Source organism: Nuphar pumila, chromosome 9 (assembly GCF_984573655.1).
Source record: "Nuphar pumila chromosome 9, dmNupPumi1.hap1.1, whole genome shotgun sequence".
NCBI lineage: Eukaryota > Viridiplantae > Streptophyta > Magnoliopsida > Nymphaeales > Nymphaeaceae > Nuphar > Nuphar pumila.
In genome coordinates this window covers 125,087,821-125,102,855 of record NC_143257.1, presented here as the reverse complement: position 1 = coordinate 125,102,855, position 15,035 = coordinate 125,087,821, and positions in this window count along the sequence as shown.

Below are 15,035 nucleotides of genomic sequence, written 5' to 3'. Positions count from 1 at the left end.
ATTCGTTAAACTTGAAAGGTGCATTTGCAATATCAATGGAAATTATTATTTTCTCATGCATGAATTACACACATGTTTTACACTTGAGAAAGCGAGTTTTTTAGGCTGCAACCGTGTAACGTCCCAAAAGAAATGTGCAAGAAATTTCCCTTTTTTTTATCTTGTATGGTAGCATAAACTCTCTACAAGTGACAAACAAAGTCAATATCAAGCCAATGGTGGCCCCTTAACTTGCATATAATGATAAAACTGAAGCATTAACAAACAAAGTCAATGTCATGCATTAAATATATATATATATATATATATATATATATATATATATATATATAGAGAGAGAGAGAGAGAGAGAGAGAGAGAGAGAGAGAGAGAGAAAAGGAAGCTATTAGTCGTTGCTATCTTAAAAGAATAATAAAACCACTGGCATTAAATGCAAAGAGAGCATGGCATAAATAAAGGAAAAATGGTTAATATAAAAATGAATCATAAATCAAGAAAAATGTAAATAAATATGAATGCTTAAATATATATAATAAGATTTGGTAATATGTTGAAAAACAAATTTAAATATTATTTTTTTAAATAATCAAAATATATCAAAATTTTTGTAATCAATTTTGCCTTTTTGTTCAAGTGAATTTTGCATAAAGGTTTTAACTAAAGGTAGATACTAAGTTCGTTCTAAAAAAAATTTTATGTAAAATATAATTATTTGATTAATTATAATTAAATATATACTATTTTAATCAAAATGAATAGAGGGTTGGCCGATTACTTATTATTAATCATGAATTTTTAATTTTACCAATTAATCATGATTTGTAGAGAAATTCAAACGGCCAGGTTGACCAAATTTTTTTGCCTATTAAAGCACTTCCCGAATAATTGCCGAGGATGAGTTCGGCTACTATGCATCCCACGACTTGCTTAATTTTTTTTTCATATAATCTTTGAAAAACTCGTAATAACTATTCAAAACTTTATAAGTTATAGATATTGCATTGCATCCAAACCAATAAATGTCAAATGTGTTGAATATTCAAATCATGCACCATAACAAATCCTCATCGCAGCACATTGTGACCAACATGTGGATCAGGCTGATCTCCTGTTGGATTTAACCCTGTAGACATGCCAAAACCTCCTCATTTAAAATTGAACGTGGTAAAAGGTTGTTCGTAATCAAACACATTGAATTGATTTCAAAGATGCACATGCCATCGTATATACTTCGTTAATTTAACTTGTTTTATATTAAAAAGCCGTTTCGTTAATTTTGATGCAGGTACCCATATATCTGCGTGGCATCGGTATTTGCTATTAGGATTTGGACTCCAAGATGGGTCTGACTCGTTTTGCACATAAATTATAGAAAATGAGACTATGATTGCTCGTGGCCAGGGGGAACCAAAAAATTATATATTGAACGGTATAGTCGAGACTAGCAGTGGTTACTAAGTGTTGAGAAGAAATGCACAAGAAATTTCCTCCCTCTTCTTACGCCACTTTACCGATTATGATCCCAGTCTGATTCATGCAATACTTATGACCTGGGTATGGTTTTTCGATTGGACCTGAGTCCGGACCTGGTACCATCATCTCAAATTGGTTCTGAGTCTGGTTTCACCTTGGTCCTAGCCAAACCCGGCCCGTTGACCCCTTTAATTAGCAGTGTCAGGCTCGTTTCAGATACTGTGTTAAAAAGGTCAATACAGAGGTGCTGGTTCTGTCATGTGTCCAGTAGCATGGGCTGTTAGGCAACCAAATGACAAGTTAGGCAATACCGGAATCCATATTGCAATTAATTCTAGCCCCCCAACCATTGTAGCATCCTGTGTGTCATATGTCAAAGGAGAGGATATCGGATTAGGGGCAGAGCTACATACTGGCAAGGGTGGGCAACTACGTACCCACCCTTAGTGATGCACACGAGCTTAGTTCGAGCCGAGTTCAGGCTGTTCGAATTCATCTTGGTTCAAAATCACTTTGTCCAAGCTCCAAGCTTGTAAGGCATTGTCCAAACTCATCTCGGTTCTGAGCTCGAGCCGAGTCTATCTTAAACAAGATTTATTAAAAAAAAACTTCTGTGGAGGAAGGATTTGATCCCCAACCTCCTTAATGTTAACCAAGTGCCATTAAGCCAAACGATATCTTCTTCTTATTATGATTATTATTGAAAAATTCTATACATACTAAAATTTCTCAGCGAAAAAAGGTGCAAAACGAGGTATTCAAACCCAACACATTCTTAATAAATACCAACGCCCTACCAATTACAATAACAATGCAGTTCTGAATTTTTTTACAAAGATATTATATATATGGGTTTGCAATGAACCAAGCCTTATCGAGCAGGACAAGTCATTCAAGCTCGGCTCAATAACTCGTCCAAGCTCTATATACCGGTTCAAGCTTGACTCATTTATGAAGCAGATCAAACCAAGCCGAGTTTTAACCGAGCCAGCTCTGTTCCGTGTGCATCCCTACCCACCCTGACATGGAAACCCCCAATAAGGAGGTTTGGGTTAGGGTGTAGTGCCAACCCTGACCTGAATGTTATGCCCTTTCTGCACCCCCAACTCTCTCTCTCTCTCTCTCTCTCTCTCTCTCTCTCTCTCTCTCTCTCTCTCTCTCTCTCTCTATATATATATATATATATATATATATATATATATATATATATATATATATATATATATATATATATATATATATATATATATGGGGAATGAAAACCCTCCTAAACCTCCCCAATGAATTTTTTTTGGTATTTTTCAAAATTCTGTCTGTAAAGATGTGTTCAGCATGATTGATTTACTATAAATCGATACTTGAATCATGAATTTTGAATAGAAAAATAGTATTTGGAAACTCTCCAATGGAAAACCCTTCCAAACCTTTCTAATAGATGTTTTATTTGATGTTTGGTGTTTTTTTTCAAAATTTCAACCATATAGATGTGATCTATATGCTTATTTTAATAGGAATTAGTTCTTGAAGCATTTGATTCCGATGCATGGATAGGCTTTTATAAGTTTCAAAATCAATAGCATGCAATTTTTATAAATTTTTAATGCTCCCAAAACTATTTTTTTTATCCAAAATTCATGATCAAAGTATTGATTTATAGTAAATCAATCATGATGAACACATATGTACAATTAGAAATTTGAAAAAAACAACAAAAAATTTTCATTGAGAGGTTTGGGAGGGTTTTCAATGCCCATATATATATATATATATATATATATATATATATGAAAACCTCCCAATCAAAACCCTCTCAAACCTCCCCAATAGACGTTTTATTGGAATTTTGATGTTTTGTTCAAAATTTCGACCATACAGATGTCATTTGTATACTTATTTTTATAGGAATCACTTCTTGGAGCATTTGATTCTGATCCATGAATAGGTTTTCATAAATTTCAAAATTGCATGGGTACAATTTTCATAAATTTTTGAAGCTCCAAATACCATTTTTTCATAAATCTCTCTAGGTTGAAATAAAAAATCATAAATTGTTGTTGGGAACAGAAGCTCCTTGCATTATTTTGCCCTAAACGTTATGTAATCGTGTTGGGAATGTATAAAGTGGAAAATGAACATATGCAATGATAAACCATACATAAATCATTGCTTCTTTAACCGTAGAAATCCTTGTCGAAATCGCACCCCTCTTAAGTACATCTCATTGTAGAAATCTCTCGCCTTAAACGATTTACGTATACAAATGTACAAATCAATGCTTCTAAAGTATATGAACTCAACAAAGAACGCTATGCACACCATTCTTCATGTTATTTGTAATGATCTTCGAGTTATTTACCATGCCAAACACATAATACCTAAGTACAATGTTTCATACTACAAATAATGTTGAGCGATTTTAGTAGAAATTTTGCGATATGAATACATAAATCATTTTACATATTACATAATATATTACAAATCTATATGACAATTAAGTATAATCGCATATTCATATTACAAATCAATACGACAAACATAATTAATGTTATGCCTCACAAACCTTGGACAACAACAATCTTGGTAACTTCAAAAATCATAAATACAAATCGTTGCCCGTGAGGAGTATAATAAATTGGAGTTTATTAACTTAGTATACAAACTTTGTAAACTTTGTAAACTTTGTAAACTTTGTTAAACATTCAATGCCATTCAGTTATTTGTAATGATCTTCGTGTTATTATTTACCATGCTAATAAAAGTAATGATTTATAATATTAGCATGTTTTGACGCGATTCATACTACAAATATCATAAAAATAAACACTAGCAAACACAGGGTTTAGGGTTTTAGGGTTTATGACAATCAAAACAAATCCGTTTGAATATCCAATTGCGATTTTACTTTACGAGATTCATCTAGAGGAAGTGTCCGATTGTGATTTGTTTTTCATAGAGGAGGTGTCAGAAAAAGATATGTACAGACACGAACATAAGCACAAAAGAATTGTCCTATCATCATTTGCTTATACGGACTTTGTCAATGTCAATGATATGTTATATAGCGATTTACATAATGACTGATAAAAGACGAAAAAGATGAAGGAAAAACAGATTAGTCATTGATGTTTATGTTATGATGTTTATTGGTAAACTACAAATCAATATAATGTCTAAAAATCCGTTTGAAAATCCACTACTTGATACATTTTTCTACTAGCAGGTGATGTTGTCTCATGGAGAAGTGGAAAACAGTATACCACTGTTGCTCATACTATGGAGGCAAAATTTATTGCTATATACGAGACTTCGTCACAAATCATTTGGATAAGAAACTTCATTATGGGTCTTGGTACAGTGGACTCTATTGAGAAACCACTAAAAATCTTTTGTGATAATGAAGCAGTTGTGTCTTTTTCAAATAATAACAAGAGCTCAACCTCGTGTCGACACATAGAGTTAAAATATTTTGTTGTTAAAGAAAGGATTAAGAATCATCTGATATATATTGATACAATCAGGATGAAGGAAATGACTGCAGATCCCCTTACTAAAGGGCTAGCACCGTGATTGTATTCCCAACATGTAAAGGGGATGGGTCTTTTTTATTCCTTCTGATGTATGACAATATATTATGTGATCACATTTGTGTATATTTGATTCTCTAAGGCTTTATGTAATTGTTGATTTTGCATAAAGGATCTCTCATATGGGTTAGAGAGAATAGCAGAATAACAATATTAAAGGACCAATAGAATAGGTAAGAGACCAACCTATTCATTAAGATAATTTTAACATGCTTAAGCACTGAAGGTGAATTATAGTGTAGTACATGAGAATATGATATTTCATAAAAGAATTATCGTCTTCGTGACTCATTTGATTCATCCTTGTGATAAAGGGTAGTATGTGAACTCACATGAAAAATTAAATTGAGATAATGGTATAAACTGTGATTTAGTACACTTTTGGTGTCAATGGATTAAGTGAGAGAATGTTGGACATAATGAGTCTGAGTCCAACCCCATAAGGTGACCCGATTTGACAGCCATTAGTGGGTCACATTAGTGGCCACATAATGGGGTTAGTGGGTGGGAGTTACGTGGCGACATTCACGTAACTGCCTATTTCTCTCATTATATAAGGGGGTAGGATGTTATGGAGATGATGTGAGATTCATAGCTGCAAGCCTACCCAAATTACACGTTCAGTTTAGGTGGAATAGGGTCCTGCTCACCATCGATCTAAGGCTTGGGCTCATCGTGGGCATTGACCGGCTGAGGAAAATGCCAAATTTTTTGCACGCATTCTATGGCAAATACAGGTACGCTTTTTGTGTTTATTTTACTGAATTTGCCAACACTTCGAGCTTATGCACCCTTCAGCAGGTTTTGAGGTGACGTCCTATGTGGCCTTGATGGATCACCTCATAGACACTGCTAAGGACGTGAGCTTCCTCAGCTCCAAAGGGATCGTAAGGAACCACCTAGGGAGCGATGATGCAGCTGCAAGGCTCTTCAACAAGTTGGGCGATGGTGTCATACGCGGTGTAAATGATCATATCTTCCGTCATATAGAGAGTGCTTTGATGACCTACGTCGCTACCAGTTGGCGTGCAAACACATGGCATACCTATTTTCAGAGCCGTTGGTCCTTTTTGTCATTCCTTGGTGCCCTTATTTTAGAAGCAATGACCGTAGCTCAAACCGTGTATGCCGTTTTGGCATATCACATTAGCCGGTGATCGTTCTCTTATTCTGCTGCTCCACGTATCAAGATTCAAGTCACAGAGATTAGCTCTATCATCACCAAGGGGAACTTCAATTAAGGACGTGTTGCTGGAAATGCATCCTTATGAGATTCTTATTTGCTTAAAGGGATTGTCTTTCATATGCGAAACATATTCCTATCAATATTTTGTGACGGATCATGTTCTGGTTTGGATTACACTGGTCCATTTGAAACTTTTTAGATGTAAAAGGCTTATTAATTTTTAGACTACTTTCACCAGGTCTGGTATCACAATAATATATATTTTCATTCGGATCTTTATTCAACTCTACCTCATCGAATATCATTTAGATTGGGACTCGGATTGTTTTAGATCTCACGAGATCTGCCATGATCTGGCCCATATCCAGTCCTTTGCATCCTGCCATCCCACTAAACCATGTAGGGTAACTTTTTTGAGGACCCACGACTCAGTCGTGGTGTTCCATTTGGCTTGGTTTGGGTAATTGAATGGTGCAGGGTACACAAAGAACCAGTTAGCATCATCCAAGTACTGCAAGGGCTGCAAATGGATCAGATATGATTGGATATATGATCTGAGTCTGCCTTGTTTTTTCAGATATGGATCTTTTAAGTAAAATCCAAATGTAGATTTGGATAGGATTTGATTATGCTTAATCAGATCATCTTCGGATTCTGGTCAGATTCATATCAGCATTTTAAGTTGGATCTAGAGTTGATCCCAATTAAAATCTGACTCCAATGCATTTTTTCCATGTAAATAGTTTGTTTTGTTCTATTTTTTTTCAGATCCAGTATTACCACATGTATTTCAGATTTGGATTCGATCTAACCTCCTCAAATTTGATATAAAATACAAAGATTTTTATTTTTAATCTTTTAAATTTTAATTAATAGTCCTTTAATTTTTTATTTTAATATAAAAATATTTTTTTTAATTAAAATCATACAAAAAATTATTACAAATATTAAAATATTAGTTGTAGGTGTGAATGGTTGTGTCCATGTGTCCGCTCGTGTCATGGGAGACCACCAAAAATCATGGCTCAATTTTTGGGGGTATTTACAATTTCTCACATATAATGCAGGTTGAGTTTAAGCCCACAAATGCTTCACTCATCTGATAGGGGTGACGTGAATGTCACCAAGTTGACAGGATGTCACAAGTTCACCACAAGGTCAAAGTTGGGTGTACTCTCCGATGTGCAGGCCATAGTGACAAATATCACAAGATTTTTGAAAATCTTGCGATAATATCATGAGAAATTGCCTTAAAGTTTAAAACGGCAATTTCTAGCAAGATTTTCAAAATCTCGCAAGATTTATGAAAAAACATAAATACCGCGATTTAAACACGATATTTACGTTTTAAACGACTCTTTATCATGAAAAAAACATGCATTTTTATTTTTAAATAATTTTTATTAATATTTTCTTATACAAAATAAATTTTATGTTTTTAAATTTTTTTATTGCCGAGATTTTGCCAAAAAAACCTGAGATTTATGATTTTTTTTCAATTTCTTGCAAGTTTTTGAAAAACGAGAAATTGCCGTTTAAAATGTTTGTCACTATGGTGCAGGCTAGCTAATGTGCAGTCAACAATCGGGAGTGGATGGGAGGTGCAGTTTCTCTTGGACAATCCAGGTTGAGCTTAGAAAAGATCCAGATTTGCTTGGGAAAAACCAAAGCGAAACTTGGCCAACCTTCAAACCACCTGTTATGTTCCATGGATCTTGCCCAACCTCACAAATCTCATAATTGGGATTTGGTCACATTAGGGAAAATCTCATGATAAATTTAAAATTCAATTTTTGTCAAAACATTAGGAAAATATCATCATACATAATGATTTAAAATTAAGAAATCTTGTAGAGTAAAAAAAGACTGAAAATTTTGAAATTCAGTGGTGTTTATATCAAGACACCATCATGACAAAAACATGATATTTTTAAGAACAATATCTCAAATATATATATATATATATATATATATATATATATATATATATATATATATATATATATATATATATATATATATATATATATTCGGCGAGGGCCTAATGATGCTCCAGTTAGAAGGTTGGAGAAATGGGAAAATATATTAGTTAAAAGAGGTCGGGGTAGGCCTAGGAAGACTTGGATGGAGATGATAGGAAAGGATATGAATGCTTTGAACCTCACCGAGGACATGGCATTGGATAGAAATGATTGGAGGAAAAGGATTCATGTGGAAGACCCAAAATGAATTTCTTTTTTTGGTTCATATCGCTGACCCCAATTGTTTTGGGATGAAGGCGTAGTTGTTGTTGTATATATATATATATATATATATATATATATATATATATATATATATATATTAGTAAACTCATTAGTATCTAAAATCATGTGTTTTTCAATAACTTGCTGGCATTTGTGGCACTGTACGTGGGTTGGAGAAGTATGCCATGGACTTATATCACCCCCATCTTCATACCCCTCTTAAATCTTATGGCATAAGTTGTTTTGTTGAAATTTGACCCTATAGATGGATTCAACATGGTCAATTTAATAAAAGTCAACCCTTGTATTATAGTTTTCCAACAAAAAAATATGATATTTTTAAATACAAAATTTATGTTTTGTCAACCGTTGATTTTTGAATTGCCAAAAAATCCTGCAAACAAGTTAGATTTCAGTGATTTAAATATCAAAACTCACTAAGTGAATGATGTTAGTGTCTGATTAGATCAACAAAAAAAATATGATTTTTTAAATACAAAATTTATGTTTTGTCAATCGTTGATCAGATTTGGGTGATTTAAATATCAATCCTCACTAAGTGAATGATGTAAATCACATATGTAGTGTCTGATTTGATCAAAATAACTTGCATCAATGAAATCCCAAGGAAGGGTACAAAGATAGAGATGACATAAGGGATGAGTAGGAACTGATGTGCACCATGAACAGAAAATTCAAGAGGGATAAGCACTTAAAAACATCAATTTATTGCATAATACTCTTGACTCATGCTCAAAATACATAGTGTATAGGTATATATAGAGTTGAGGGTCATTTTTACACACTTATATATATATAAATGATAGTGTTTGCCCTCTTTCATGAATCAAATGTTTAACTATGAATTTTCATCTTAACCACTCACTAACGACTATTAATGACTACTAACGATATGCATAGGTCAAAACCCAAGCTCCCATGGAGATTGGTTCTATTGATCTAGGCACAAAGAATATTGAGGCATGGCTCGGGAGAGGGATGCTAACCACATGAACAAGGAGTGTGTAGCGATGGGGGAGAGAGACATCTTTCCTGGATGGCATGGTTCGATAGCAAGAGATGAAGAAAAGGTGTTTCTTCTAGGTAGATGACGAGCAAGAAAGAGAGGCAAGGAAGAAATATGCTCTCTCAAATAATAAAAACATGAACCAAGAATGAAACTTAGAGAAATCTATGAATAAACTTTATTAAAAATAAACTAAGAATGGTACATCTATATATAGATTTACAGGAGGACAAAACAATAAAAAATAAAAAATGACTACAATTATTAATAAAAATCTATTTCATATGGATCTTGCCCAACCTCACAAATCTCATAATTGGGATTTGGTCACATTTAGTGAAAATCTCATGATAAATTTAAAATTCGATTTTTGGGAAAACATCAAGAAAATATCATCATACATAATGATTTAAAATTAAGAAATCTTGTCGAGTAAAAAAATGCTGAAAATTTTGAAATTCAGTGTTGTTTATATCAAGACACCATCATGACAAAAACATGATATTTTTAAGAACAATATCTCAAATATATATATTTATTGTTTAGTAAACTCATTAGTATCTAAAATCATGTGTTTTACAATAACTTGTTGGCATTTGTGGCACTGTACGTGGGTTGGAGAAGTATGCCATGGACTTATATTACCCCCATCTTCATACCCCTCTTAAATTTTACGGCATAAGTTGTTTTGTTCAAATCTGACCCTATAGATGGATTCAACATGGTCAATTTAATAAAAGTCAACCCTTGTATTATAGTTTTCCAACAAAAAAAATATGATATTTTTAAATAGAAAATTTATGTTTTGTCAACGGTTGATTTTTGAATTGCCAATAAATCCTGCAAACAAGTTAGATTTTAGTGATTTAAATATCAATCCTCACTAAGTGAATGATGTTAGTGTCTGATTAGATCAACAAAAAAATTATGATTTTTTAAATACAAAATTTATGTTTTGTCAACCGTTGATTTTTGAATGGCCAAAACATCCTACAAACAAGTCAGATTTGGGTGATTTAAATATCAATCCTCACTAAGTGAATGATGTAAATCACATATGTAGTGTCTGATTTGATCAAAATAACTTGCATCAATGAAATCTCAAGGAAGGGTACAAAGATAGAGATGACATAAGGGATGAGTAGGAACTAATGTGCACCATGAACAGAAAATTCAAGAGAGATAAGCACTTAAAAACATCAATTTATTGCATAATACTCTTGACTCATGCTCAAAATACATAGTGTATAGGTATATATAGAGTTGAGGGTCATTTCTACACACTTATATATATATAAGTGATAGTGTTTTCTCTCTTTCATGAATCAAATGTTTAACTATGAATTTTCATCTTAATCACTCACTAATGACTACTAACGATATGCATAGGTCAAAACCCAAGCTCCCATGGAGATCGGTTCTATTGATCTAGCACAAAGAATATTGAGGCATGGCTCGGGAGAGGGATGCACACCACATGAACAAGGAGTGTGTAGCGATGGGGGAGAGAGACGTCTTTCCTGGATGGTTGCACAAGAATGTGTGTGGTGGATGGGGGGGTGGGGGGGCGGGGTCGATAGCAAGAGACGAAGAAAAGGTGCTTCTTCTAGGTAGATGACGAGCAAGAAAGAGAGACAAGGAAGGAATATGCTCTCTCAAATAATAAAAATATGAACCAAGAATGAAACTTAGAGAATTTTATGAATAAACTTTATTAAAAATAAACTAAGAATGGTACATGTATATATAGATTTACAGGAGGACAAAACAATAAAAAATAATTGAGATAAAATAAAAAATGTCTACAATTATTAATAAAAATCTATTTCATATGGACAAATCAAACTATTTGCTGCAGTCAGGGCTGGGTTGGGCTACAAAAATGGACAAAAATTTATTTTATATGGAATCAGGGCTGGGCTAGGACTGGGCTTTTTTTAAAAAAAAATTAACTGTTTCGGGAGGCACCCCCTCAGCTACGCCTTTAGGTATAGGGATTGTGTTCAACTTGGGTTTTATTTATATATAGGTTAAGAGGGTGGTGCTAAAGGTTTTAGGTTGGATCTGGTTAAATGTTGACAGGATCATGGTTAATGGCATTATGCATCCAACTTAGGTTGGTTTAGATTGGGTGTTGGATTTGGTTAGAAAATTGGACATGATAAGAGTTTGGGATTGGATTTAATAAGCTCAAGTTTAGGTCTATTTTATGGTTTTCAAGGATAAAGATATGATGGTCTACAATGGGTTTAAGAGAGCCTAATATATGAGACTTAGATTCAAGACATACGTTTGGATCCAAATCTTCTTAAATTTTGCCCCCAACATCGACCAAGGAATGCACTTGGGTTGCAATTTAAACCCCAAATTTTGATTATAAAATTTTGTGCACTGAAGGTATAGCGAGAGCCAGCTGGCTCTTGATTTGACACTGATAATGATAGGGCCAAGTCAACTCAGTTCATCATGGATATGTTAGCTATCGAAACCTGACCGACCGATGAGCCTAAGCTACCTAATTAAATTTTTTTAATAGTTGGTTGCATAGTGATTACTTGATAATTACTTAATCAGTTCAATTAATTATATGAAAAATAGAAAGATAATTAATTAAGTGCATTAATATTTTATTGAATTTATTATTTTTTTAGTATTATAGAAATTAATTTATAAACTACATTAAAAAATAACCTACAAATGAGTTTGGGACCGATCCACTAAACATTGGTTCATCAAGTCAATAGGCCGAATCATGAATTGCTCTTCAAACCCAAGCCCATTAAAAATTGAGGCAAAACCCAGCCTATTAATAAATAGTCAGGCCAGACCGCACTTAAAACCGACCAAGCTGGACCACCACAATGCCCACTCCGAGAGGGTTTATATTCCAAAAAGAAAAAGAGGGTCAAGCCTCAGCCCAAGGGCTCCCCATCGAGTGGGTTGCTCAGGCAAAAGACTAGCTAGAATTCTTGCAAATTTTGAAATCTTTTTTGTGATGTACAAATTCGTTGATTGCTCCGAAACGTAGTCGAGTGACCCGAGTTGTGAAGCCCAGGCATCCATAATTGACACGTTGATTGATGCTAAAATGTAGCAATTGTTCAAGGTAACGAATACCAAAAAAAAATAGCAAAAGTAGTCCCGATAATGATAATAGCAAATGGGGTCGGATAACGATTATGCGATAATGATAATGCCATTTAACAGAACCAGTATCATTGATTCTCTCAAGCAAAAATTTTTGTTCACAAGGATATTTGCAGTTTTGAAGTCATTATGTGTAAGATCCCTAGAATTTTTGAATTTTTAAATGGGAAATATTGCGAGCAATGTTAAAAAAAACTTTCATTATCTGTCTTATTAACTTATGTAATTGAATGTAATAATTAATTGGTGGTGTGATGATGTGACATGGTGGCGGGCCAATGGACCAAGACTTAACTTTTTTGGGATCCTAAAAATTTTGCCTCATTGACTGCTTTATTTATATTTCTTTTTATTCATTGTTAGATTGGTGTAAATTTTTTAATCTTTGTATGTATGAGAGTCTCTTTTATTCATGAAATCCCCGTGTAGTATGAATCTTGGTCCAAGTCTTAAAAAATAAATGGTTCTAGTTCATTCTTGTGTTTTCTTCCTGTAGTTCACTCATATTTGTCAAACTTATTTCAAAACAAATTTTCGTTGTTTAACGATTCCATCATTTGAGGTGTATCATACTATTTTTTTTTTTAAATTTACAAATATTTAAATAGAAATTTTGGGGGGTTAAAACATTTGTATCACAATCAAGTTTTGTATAACTGATAGAAAGTTGTTCATGACTGGTTCGACCTTGTTACTATGAATATTCATTTTACTTTAGATACAAAATTTATATTTGTATGTGTGTGTTAGGTATAGATGGCTTGGAGCGACCAGTGTGACAAACTCATCCATGCCCAGACCTGTTGAATGCCCCAGAACCATAAGATACTGGTGATTCATTCGGGAGTTTTTCAGGATCACCATACTGATGACAAAGTTTTTGGGAAAAGGAATCAAGGATGAGAAGTGTGAGGATAGTTTTTAAATTCTAAAGAAGAAACTCACTTCTGCACCTGTTTTGGCACTATCATCTAGTTGAGGTGGTTTTGTGGTTTATACGTACGCATGCAGTACATGCATGTTTAGGTTGTGTTCTGATGCAGACTGAAAATGTTATAGCTTATGTATCGCATTAGCTGAAGATTTATGAGTGAAATTATTTGATTCATAATTTAGATTTGGCAGCCGTAATATTCACATTGAAGTTATAACAATATTATTTGTATGGTGATCAGTTCAAAGTTTTTTTCGATCAAAAGAGCTTCAAATATTTGTTTTTATAAAAAATAATTGAATATGAGATGACAACAATGCCAAGAGTTCATCAAGAGTTACTATTTTTTTCATATCTATCATTAAAAAAAAGCAAATATTGTTAACAGCAAGTCTGATGGTGTATCAGCCTATCTTATGTATTAAGTTATCCAGGTCAATTCAAAATTCTCACAGGAATTATTGCATAGCAGAAGAAATGGAAAACTTATCCCACATGCCATCGTATACGCTTCTTTAATTTAACTTGTTTTATAATTAAACACCTTTTATTAATTTTGATGCATGTGCCCATGTGCGTGGCATTGGTATTTGGTATTAGGATATGGATTCCTATGTGGGTCTGACTCGTAAATTATGATGAAAAGTGAGAAGATGATTGCACGTGGCCAATGGGAGACTTGTGGTGATCATACACAGTTCACAAGACATAGCTTGTCTTTTTTTTTTCACTGAAAACTAAGCTACGTGAATGAAGAAATGTAAAAATATTTAAGTTTTTTTTTTTTGACTGCTTCTTTTATGAAACTCACACAGCATCACGAGCATAACGTTCAAAACCATTTTGTCTGATTCTGTTATATTAAATACAATATGTTTTTTATATCAAGTCAATTTCTTTTCAAATATTCATGATGAGGTTTCGTCAGCTTCTCATCGTAGCATTTTTTATTGAAAAGAAATTAGAAAAAAAAAAAGAGTAATTGAAGTTACAAACTTTTCTACAAAACGTGTGATCGATGCAATATATATAAGAAAAAAATTATAATAAAATATTTACTTGAAGTTATAATTGTAATTACGAAAAAGTATTTTATTATTCAAGGTTGGTGGTCGATCATTTAAAATAAATTTTAAATATAAAATTAAAATATTACATAAATGCCATCATTATTTACTTTAAAAATAAGAAATATTTTATTTCATATTTATAAAAGTCGTGGTCGTCTGTTTGCATTTTTTATGAATGCCACGTGGTTTTGTTGACTTTTTAGCTTTTTAAAATACAAGTTGAATGGCCACGTCTGTTTGCAAAAATGCCCAAGTTGAATGCCAACTTTCGAACCTTAGACCCTCTGTATGGCACTTTTACGTCCAACCATTAGACTAAGGAGCAGTGGCCATTAGGTAAGATTAAGAAGGAAAAAATGGTCAACGGA